At 39.8% G+C, this 11,532-nt stretch overlaps 1 pseudogene; it reads left to right on the top strand.

The window, feature by feature from the left end:
* The first annotated feature begins 1,719 nt into the window (after positions 1-1,719).
* On the top strand, positions 1,720-6,571 carry LOC147466158 (uncharacterized; annotated as a pseudogene).
* The last annotated feature ends 4,961 nt before the right edge of the window (positions 6,572-11,532 follow it).

The raw sequence follows: 11,532 nt of genomic DNA, 5'->3' as shown, positions 1-11,532 counted from the left end.
TACATCCTCAATTTTTATAGTAGCTACCAATTTGTACATCCCTTCTCTCTCTCTCTCTCTCTCTCTCTCTCTCTCTCATGGGTTACGGTATGTTGCTTATGGTGCATTCATCATCACAACAACTTAAGATTTGATGTTGGTAGGTTTAGAGGGATAACAACAATCAACACGATATGTCGCATGTGCTATTCAAAGAAGGCTTTGACATCCACAATGCAGATGAGACTGGATGAACTACCCATTATAACACCCTCTTATTTTTGGGCACCCGTGGTATTAGTGATCACACATACCCCACACAATGCCTACTAGTAATACTTCTAGATTCATCTTAGTATCTCCTTTTTATACTGAGACATGGTATCAAATTCACCAATTTGTAATGGGTTGGTCTCATAGGTCATTTTGGCCTCTTGGAGACATTAATATACCATTTCATCTCTCTCTCTCTCTCTCTCTCTCTCTCTCTCTCTCCCCTCCCCCCCCCCCCCCCCCCCCCCCCAATTTGTACATCCCTCTTTCACCAACTTGTAACAGATTGGTCTCATAGGTCAATTTGGCCTTTTGAAGGCGTTACTATGTCATTTTATTTTGTTTCCCCCTTCTCAAGAAGATAATATATCATTTATTTCATTTCCCCTGAGAATATAGATTATTTGGGCCTTCTAAAGGCGTTTTTGTCTACCAACAGAAGCCATTTTGGCGTTTAGAAGGTGTCAATGTAACATACCATCCATCCCTCTCTCTCTCTCTCTCTCTCTCTCTCAAAATAGGGTTTCTCTTACTAGCTTGTCCATAGTCAACATGATCCTCGACGACAAGCGTGACCACAAGTTGTTATGCTTCGGGTTTTTTGTATACAACAAGATTTTCCTATTTGGCTATTAAACAAGCGCAATCCTCGTAAGTAGAAACGGCCATTCCATGCACACACTGGGTCCTTAGGTGCGGTACAATTAGTACAACAGGTAGCGGCGTTTTCCCATGATGTTAAGCTTGAGAATGTCGCGGCCTACTACTGTAGGCTAAGGCCGGGGGCTCAAACGAGTCGGAGGCAAGGAAAATGACAGGGACGCCAGTCATGCAAGGTGTTTTCTGATTCAAAAAAATCTACGTGCTTGATATCCGGACCCACACAGAAACTGGTGACACACCCCCCCCCTCGGAAACCTTGCACTTCACTCGCTTTTCAGCATGAAAGGCGGTGCGTCTTGGTCGAACCTGCATGGATGTGATGGCAGCCTTCAACCCCACCACTCGCCTACTACTTTGTCATTGATATTGACGCTTGAAAACAAAGATTATATGTTGGTGCCGCCTTTTTGAAGCCGTGCTCTAAACCCGAGCTAAATTTATGGCCAAGCGCCCTTATTGTTTTGAGAAATGGTGCCAATATGCAGAGGGAGCAGTAGCGCCCGGCGCTACTGCTAAACACCCAAGTTGTGGCATTTGAGGAAAGGCATGGCAGGTCCCCCACTCCTTGACAGAAACAATGTAATCATGAAGCGAACAGCACTAGTATTCTTCTAGCAAACGAAAGCCTTGGCCTCATATTGTGCATCGCAACCTAGTGTAGACATTGTTCGCGCTAGCTGATTCCCCATCAACGTCGTCTCGCCTGTGCCATCACCAGCTCGTGCTCATTGGCCATTCAAGGAGGGCAAGTATGTACACTAGCAACTACAGTTGCGCCTCCTGGGCGTCCATTAGCGCCATCCAATGGACTATGGGCACATCTGTATGGACTATCTCCCTGCCTAGCACAGATGGCAAGAATGTTCTCACCACAGTCAACACCGACGACACTCTGCTAGCGGCGAAGGACGGCTGCCTGCCGGAGTAGTGGGCGGAGCTGGCCTCCGCAGGGCTCCCATCGCAAATTTCTGCCAAGATCAACATCATCAGCCGCTTCTAATAGGTGACATTTTAAATCAAGAGCTGCTGGTCATGCTTGGAAATAGATTGACGTTAGCGGAAAGGTGAGGGAAATGTAGAGAGAGAGAGAGAGAGAGAGAGAGAGAGAGAGAGAGAGAGAGAGAATGAAATGATCTATTAGTGCCTTCAAGAGGCCAAAATGACCTATGAGACCACTGAAACCATATTAAACTAAAACCGTTCCAAACTAGTGAATCTAATACCATGTTTGAGTACAAAACAGAGATGCTAAAATGAATATACGAGTGCTACTAGCTAGAACTGTGTAGGGTATGTGTGATCACTGATACAATCGGTGTCCATTACAATAGGGTGATCTAATGGGTCATGAGTTTATCCTCGGTTGTACTCTAGATGTCGAGATAGTATGGCTCGAATCCTCTACTGCAGTCCCCATCAATGTTGTGAACCTCCTCTCTTTAGTCACAAGCATCTAGATATCACTACCTCCAATGCTCAGTCAATGAGAGTACTATGGGTGTGAGCATGAGCCGAGCTTTGTAGTGGTGGTTGCTCCTCTGTTTGTCCAAAATCTAGAGAGTCAGGAATGAAATGAAATGACATAGTACTGTCGTCAAGAGGCCATAATGACCTATGAGACCAAACAAACACAAATTGGTGAATCTGATACCATGTTTGGGTACAAAAAAGAGATCCTAAAAATGAATCTAGGAGTTCTACTAGCTGGTACTGTGTGGCATATTTTTTATTTCTCATACAACGGGTGCCTAGTACAAGAGGGTAATATAATTTGTGATCATTGATACAATGGGTGCCTAGTACAAGAGGGTGATATAATGAGGTGGCTTATACTCCTCTACTCCCATCTCCTGTAGCATGCGCATCAATCTAGCTCTTGGTACCATATTGTAAAATGATTTTTTGCAAATCCACAAAGCTATAATAAATCCATCTTTCCTGTGGCCTCCCCTCCTTGATGATGTCTCTAAGTGTTGGAATGTGGTCAAGAGTGGAGAAGCCTCTCCTGAAATCCTCATGTCGTGTTGCATGTACACCCTCACTCTCTACAGAGCTCCTCAACTTTTGCTTAGGGATAGATGCATACAACCATGCCAATGTGTGTTCAATCATAATAGTATGATAGTTTCTAGCCTTCGTAGGATCACCTACCTTGAAGATGGGCAAGATCTGAATTAGACCCTCATAGATGCACGAGTGAACGTGATTGCAAGAACCTTTGTCAACATATCTCTAGCATGTATAAAGTGCTCTGCTAGTAGACCATATTCATGATCATACGCTCTCTTTGTCTTCATCCTGTCAATGGTTGTCTTTACCATCTCAGTGGGAAAGAAGGTACTTGTACATGGACATGGCTCAAGATGATCTGGAAGGGGTGTCTACACATATAAGGATGTTGCATACTGACTCCATACATCAAAAAAAGTAATCACTAGGGGAGGAGAGTGCTTGTGAAAGAGATGTCATGCCTCTCCTGAGTCTCTTCCCAAGAACAATTGGTATAAGTCCCGCTCCATCTGACCTCGGAACACTCGCTTCTTGCATCGCACAAGGTGCAAGAAAGCTATCCGAGATTGACTATGATCGATGATCTTCAAGGGTGGTGTGTGTGTGTGTGTGTGTGTGTGTGTGTGTGTGTGTGTGTGTGTGTGTATATATATATATATATATATATATATATATAGAGAGAGAGAGAGAGAGAGAGAGAGAGAGAGAGAGAGAGATGAAATGATATATTAACATCTTCAAGAGGTACAAAAGAGATACTAAGATGAATCTAGAGGTGCTACTAGAGTCGAAAGAAACTCTACTTAACATATCTAAGGTATATAAACAAGGACGGGCAGTGGGCAGGGGAGGTGGGGGGTTGATGAAATCATCTAATATATTATTGCCTTCAAAAGGCCAAAATAACCCATGAGACCAATCCGCTACAAACTGGTGAAAGAGGGATGTACATAGAGAGAGAGAGAGAGAGAGAGAGAGAGAGAGAGAGAGACGTATTATTATATTAACCAATCTATCATAGTTGGGGATATGAGAAATACTACTAAAGATGTAAACGGTGGGTAACATGAGCCTCACACGTTCATATACAAAAGAGGACAATTAATCTCAAAGAAAAGATAGCGGCCCAAATTCTTCCCTAAATGATCGATGATGATACCCTAAATCAAGACCTTTGCTTTCACCTTTCACTCCAAAAAGAGAGAGAGAGAGAGAGAGAGAGAGAGAGAGAGAGAGAGGTCATTGTTATTACAATTGTTCACATGCCTCCAATAGAGGCCAATTATGTGCTTAGCTAGCAATTTTCACTTATAGATCTTGTGCTCTTTCATTAAAACATGGAGAAAGAGTTCTTAAAATGCATCTCTTTCTAGAATACAAGGGAAGTTACTCAATTTGTTAAAGGCTAGGCTCCAATTGATACACAAGCACCATACTCAATAGTAACATCAACGGAAGCAATCTTCTATATATGTTTGCGCCTTTATGGGAAGCCTTGGGAGTGGACATACCAACACATCAATTTGAATTGCATAGTTGGGCACAAGATAAATTTTCGACCTTGAAGATTTACTTACCGCAAGAGAAGCACGTCCATGATAATGAGAAGGTGACCTCTTCCACTTCCCTAGGTTACAATACTACCTAAATTATCTCCGAGATATTGTAGGCCTTTCAAGATACTCAAGTGAGTGGATAATTGAGCTTACAAACTCTCATTACCACTACATTCTCGTATTCATCCGATTTTTCATCTACGTCATTTATGAAAATGCCTGCATGGAGCAACAATGTTGTTGACCATCAAATTTTGGTTGATTTCGTTGAGACTTCTACCCAACCGCATGAACATGAATGTATTCTCAACTATCATGATTTACGTATGTGTCATCATGTGCGCCGACAGGCTCTTGTCAAGTGGAAAGATCGATCTAAAGAAAGTGCCGCTTGGGAAAAAAATTGTGCTCTTAAGAAGAAGTTTCCCACTTTTCTTTTTTAGGACGAAAACACTTCCCCAAGGAGGGAATAATGTCATGCCAATGGCAGAAACTCTAGTGGTGAAGGACCAGGCCCAAGGGGCTAACTGCTACTGTGGATAGGGAATGAGGTCCAGGGGCTATATAAAGGGGGGTTGGGAGGTTCATTCTGAGGCAGTCCCACTAGGGGCCTTGCATGTATCCACTTTGCATCTATCTATTTATGGAAATGACTCTCCTCTAAGCACAAATCTACCTATTCACTTGGATCATTCAAATGAAGAAGTGAGAGATCAGGTAGATTGTGTTCTTTTCCACAAAATTAATTACATGCAATCCCTCAACTTTGGCTATGTTTATTGGTGTTGGTGAATAGTCGACATGGAAGATGTTTGATTTGGCTAAGACCATGGTGTTTCAATCATCAAGTATTTTGTGAGGATTTCATTTTAGTATTGGTTAGTTCATGGGTTGAGACCTACTATTCTGCTTATAGATGATAGTTTATGTAGGTGCTTAACCATGCATTAGTAGACTTTGACGACAGAAGTGATATGGAGACATCTAGATGGGAAGACTTCGTTGGTTTGTTATCTCGTTGAGCTAAATATTGGGACTTGCATGCTAATGTCAATTTTGTTTTAGGATGGTGATACTACACTACTCATTACCATATCAAAAAATAAGCCAAAGGTCATGCGCTTGAACGTAATTGTCCCAAACACAAAGTGTAAAGAACAAACTCTATCTATTAATGGTGTTTGAATGGTATCTATATGTCTGCTTATAGTGTGGAAACAAAGAGACCTTCAATGATATTTGTGGTTTGATGTCATTAAAGGGCGTCCCCCTTGAAAGGGCTCAAGAAATTCTTGTTTTTGCAGCCTTTAAAGGATCTCACAAACAAGAAATTATCACAATGATGTCATCATTTCAAGGGTCTGCTCATTGTCAACTGTTTGTAGAGACTTCAAAACTCTATTTTTGTAATGTTTTTGAGAGGGAATGGTTTTTGAAGAGAGAAGGAAGAGAAAGTGCAAAAGCTAAAAGAGTTACCAAAGTTCCTGCTAGATGCAAAGAGAATAACTCTACCCTGGTACAAGCCCTTTTCTTGGTATACTAATCCAATCAAGCATGTTTTAATGTTGTGAATTGTTTCTATTTTATTGCAGGTTTGTAAGTCTAAAAAGAGGAATTTGATTCCTTCTCATAACATTATTGACTCATGTATTGCTACTAACATCTTTGGTCTTACAAATGAGCGTGTTGCGTTGTAAATTTGATAGATTTTTTATCAAAGTTCTTACACAAGTGTAATATATTTTTTCCAGAATGGGGCACTTAAGATGACAAGAAAAGAAGCGATAGCTCTTAAACTGATGGGCGAGCACAACATAGATGTCATGTATCGGCAACTAGTTGACTTTTAAAAGAGTTGCAATGGACTACTCCGAAGGAATCATTTTATTTCAAGAAAGAATGTCAAGACTCAAAGGCATTGGATGTTTTAGTACGTTGGACCATTGGGCAAAACAAGGTTAAGCTTAAAGATAAAGATATGGGTTAGGATGAAGTTGAACTTGTTTAAAGTCAAGTTCACTATGGAACTTTGGTGATAAACATTGTCGTTAATTCTGACATCTTATTTGGGCAGTTTGACATGTATTGCGCAGGCGCATATCTGACTTATAAAGCTAAAAGATTTTGTGGGACAAGTTAATTATTGCTCTTGTTATAGTCTTGAATGCTTGTATGATAGTTGATTGATCACTATTAGCAGTTTTCATACTAAACAACTAGCCATAAAGATGTTTGAATTGAGGTTATCCCATAATTTGGATAGTTTTATGCGTACAAGATAGAGATTCCTTTCCATATGTGATAAATTTATAGCTATGAAAATATATTAGAGGTGTGAATGTTTCTAACGTGTAAACTTTTTAGGTGTGAATAATATAACTACAAAAAAATTATATATGAGAATAAGGATCCTTTAGTCATTGTGAAGTGAAAAAATTTACCCTGTTCAATTTTTTGCACTGACGGTGACCATTAATGTCTCTCTTTTGCTTAGAAAATAAGGGCAAGGCTCCAACTAGAAAATTTTTCCACTGGTTTTCTACCTTCCAATGTATTAATTAGCTCGTTAAAAAAATCAACTTAAGAATGAATAATTTTCAATGTCACAAGTGGAAATAATTTACACTCAAGATTGATAATTCTCTCAGTTAAGAGAGGAAATATTTATTATTATAAGATGTGTGAGTAAAAAATATTTGCATTAGCAATAGAAATGTAGAATGAAAATAATTCTATGGTGCAGTACAATCTTTAAGAGCCTCGATTAGAAAAAATTCACACCATGAACTTTGCAAGGTCTTGAGTGAAAATTATTTTCATATTGTGAATTTGGTTTTTTGTTCCATAGGACCAACAATTATTACGCGTCAACAATTTTTTCTCTTATGAATTGAAGAAAGACAATAATAATTATGAGCTTGATTATTTTTCACATCACTACTTTATTTTGCAAGAGATTTATTCTCACTTTGAGAATGAGAAAATTTGATCCATGGATAAGAAAAATAACCATTGAAAAAAAAAAAAAAAGCAATGAGAAAAATAATTCACACTTCCTGTGTTTTTTACATATTAGGGTGATAAAAAGGGTAGAAAAAGGACCTTTTTCTCAAAGTGAGAAAATGTCTAAAAGTTGTAGTGTTTATCGGTTGTAACTGATCCCTTGGATGCACTCTCTAGTTCTTGGTTAGATGAAGCCAATATAGCTCGTTGTAGCTGCTTGCAAGAAGGTGAGATTTTGTAATCATTCTCATTCTAGGATTAAAAACAACTTCAAGCAAAGTCTTGCCGTAGAAGAATGCAAAAATTATTGAGACCAATCCAGACTTGTAGAAGATTTACAAGCATCGACGCTTTGATATGAAACACAGCAAGCACGTCGCAGCACGCAAGTACAAGAACACAGACATTCACACCCTTAGCTTGCATGCATTTCAACAATTTGGAGTTGAGGAGAAGGAGTTCCACTTGTGGATGCTAGCGAGAGTGGACTGCTTGCAAGATGATGGCAAAGCTCTGATGCAGAAGCAGGCATCGTGCCGACGATAGAAGATGCTTCTAGGAATGAAGAAGAACATAAGCAGCACTTTACTACATGAATCTAGTTGCGGGCCGATGGCTTGCTAGTGTGTTGGAGTGGGTTCTCACGAGGGGGCCCTTGAGGGGGGCTCAATGATTGCCGATAAGAAGAGGAGAAACTTCCCATAGGCATGTCAAGAGAGTGTGCCTCCTATCCTTTTTCTCAATCATACCCTCATGTTGAAGTGGTAACAAAAGAGAAAGGAAACCTTGTGTCCAGGTATATGTCTCTAAACAAATTTAAAATATTGCCAGTTCAGAGGAACCCTGCCATTTTGTGCAAGAAAAGCAGGTTGGATATACTATTAGCTTCCACAATCATGCCAGCTGAAGTTACAATTGGTGACGTTGATGATCATGAGACATTATACCACTTTGTGAGGCATGTGTGTCCATAGCCAAGAGTTGTGGCCAGTAGATGTCCCATTTTTGCTACCAAAAAGGAAGTCCTTCTTGAATAAAGCAACATGGATGGATAAGATGAGGTCCTTGCATCTAGACCTTGTCCTGAGCTCCCCCTTCAACCTGGCAAAGGGTGGATCATCTAAGAGGTGAGGGTGTGGTGTTTGGTGCATAGAGAAGAAGAAGGGTATATGTCAGCACAGCCGGTGTCGGCAGCCGGATTGAAAAGAAAGAAAAGAGAATTTATTCTCACATGGCCCTACCAGATTGCGTTTCCAAACGCAAGTTGGAAAGGGCCCGTGAGATCAAACCCTTCAAAAATCAAGATTGTTTTGAATTTTCACTCACACGGAGAATGCTATGCATGGGATCGATGACCGGGTGAAAATAGATTATAATCCATATACATTCAAGCCACGCGTAAGATGCTATTCTCTTAGAATATTTTCTCACTACGTCGGTAGGTGCTCAACGTGATGGTATGTGGACAATGACGGTCGCATGAAGCCAACGGTTTGAAGAGTTCATTTAATCACTTAGGGCATGGATGCGGTCAAGACAAGGTACACAATAGTTTTTGCCAGTGACTAACAAGCTCAATAGTAGACTAAAGAAGGTAAGAACATGGTGAATGTGCTACTATATTAGTGATAGCATTTCAAAAAATATTAGGAATTCTCTTTTAGTCAAGCCAAGAGAAAATGGCTTTTGTCGTCTTTTACATGAAGTCAAACTAGATGTGATCGTGTACCTCTATAGTGCACCCTTCATTGGTAGCTTCTTCTAGAAGTAAGGGTTTTTAGTTTAATGGTAAAAGTTTGGTGAAAAATACAGATTCTTTCTTATTCTACTAAACAAATGTTAATTCGTCATTTTATAATAGCATCAAAGAAAGAGCCTACCAAGGCTTGAAAAAGCTAGTAGCCACCCTAAAAATAGGTGCCTTTTTTTTCTCTTCAATTGCTTTAATATGTAGCCCTAAGGAAAAACAACCATTTAATATAATGCATACATGTAGATATAGTATACAAGAGAGAAGATTTTGTATATAGAAACCATGTACAAGTAGCAATTTATTTTTAATAAATGTATGCATAAGAAAGAAAGAAATTCAATAACCCTTCAAACGGGATCAAAAAATCCATCCCTCTATTTTCTTTGCTCGCTTTTTGTCCCTCACTCGCTTTTCACCGCTCATTAAGTGATAGCACCCACTGGACCAAATGAGACACACATTGCTGAATTTAAGGCTGATTTGAATGCTACTTTCAAATTGAAAGATTTGGGGCTATTGCATCATTACTTGGGAATACAATTTAAGTAGTAAGATGGTGGTATTGCCTTGTGTCAAACATATTACATAGACATTGCTATGTAAGTTTGGACTTGAAGACTGCAAGCCTATTGCTACTCCCATGGAAATAGGTGTGAAGTTGAGTCTTCATGATGTTGGTGATCCTGCCAAAGTCATTTTTTACCAAACTGTTGTTGGATGCCTTATTTATGTAGGCAATACGAGGTCAAATATTCAGTTTGCAGTCTCTCAGGTCAACAAATTTATGCATAGCCCAAGGTCTAAGAATTGACAGGCTATCAAGAGGATCTTTTGCTACTTGAGTGGAACTTTACATCTTGGGCTGTTTTATTCCAAGGGGGGATCATTGCCTCCAAATTTACATGCTTTTTTGGACTCAAATTGGGTTGGTTGTTAAGGAACGAGAGTATCCACGAGTGGGTTTTGTTTCATGCTTGGAAGCTCATGCATATCATGGTTGAGAAAGAAGCAACCTACTATGGCCACTTCTAGTTGTGAGGCCAAGTACAAGACAATCTTCATAGCTACAATTGAGTGTATATGGCTCAGGAACCTTATGGATGATTTGGGTGTTGGACAGGGCATTGCCAACATCATCTACACTAACATTGGAAGTTGCAAGGATCCCAATTTTTGATGCTCGCACAAAGCTCATTGAGATGCATTACCACTATGTCAAAGAGAGACTCTGAGCAAGATAGGTCAACTTGACTTATGTGCCAACATGGGAAAACCTTGCAGATCTTTTCACAAAGGCATTGTTTTGTGAGAAGTCCAAAGCTTTTCATAAAAAATTGGGCTTACTCCCCTTCGTGGATTGATCATGTCCTTAGGGCATGGCACTTCCCTAGATTCTATGTGCTAGCTCTTGTTCACCGTATCACTCCCAGGGGGATTTGTTACGCTCACACACATCACTATTACATACATATGTAGTAGTGATGTGTGTCAACACACTTAGGACCTTCAAGGCATTTTTCCCCTCATTAGGAGGTTTTTTCCCTTGTGCATTGTATTTACGTCCATCACTCTAGAGCTAACTTATCTTTCATTTATTGTGTGCCTTGAGATTTTTCGTCTTCTCCAAGTTGATCTTTCATTGTGCACTAAGCAATGCATACTCTCTATTGTGTGTGTGCCTTGAGCTTTTTCGTCTTCTCCAAGTTGTGTGTGTTTCCTTGCAATCCTATTTCCAAAAGATACGAGAATTTTCTTGCACACTTAGTGATGAAAAACCAAAGAGTGTAGTAGCAAAATTGATGAGAATCTTTGCAAGGGAGAAAAGTGGGATAGATGAGGAAGTGGTCAAAGACATCTTAAACCGATTCAAAAAGCTTCCTTGTATGTAGGAGGTGTTAAATGGTGTTTCCATGAGCAACACTAAATCAAATTAAGTTATCATCTCAAGAGTTTAATCATACATAAACATGATGAAGCAACTTTAGATCTTCTTCAAAGCTACATGTGGAAAGATCTAGCATGGTTATTTTGATGAACTCCATAGTTGACAATGATCAAGCTTCGCAACTAAACATGCATGTTACCTCTAGAGCTTTCAACATACATTGCATGAACTTTTATGGACCTTAGTCTAGGATTTGGGAGAGTACACTATGTGCCAAATCTATATTGTCTGATCACTTTTCTATAAAGTGTGTGGAGGGTTTCATGTCTAGAGTGTGGTAGTGGGAAATTTTCTTGCTGTCTTGTGAGGTAGTAAAGAACGCCAAGACTATTATAGCCAAGGCATTTGAG

The sequence above is a fragment of the Adiantum capillus-veneris genome, chromosome 1, assembly GCF_014529385.1.
Source record: "Adiantum capillus-veneris isolate H3 chromosome 1, ASM1452938v2, whole genome shotgun sequence".
Lineage (NCBI taxonomy): Eukaryota > Viridiplantae > Streptophyta > Polypodiopsida > Polypodiales > Pteridaceae > Adiantum > Adiantum capillus-veneris.
The sequence above is the reverse complement of the archived record's forward strand: the minus strand, read 5'-3'. Positions and strand labels throughout refer to the sequence as shown.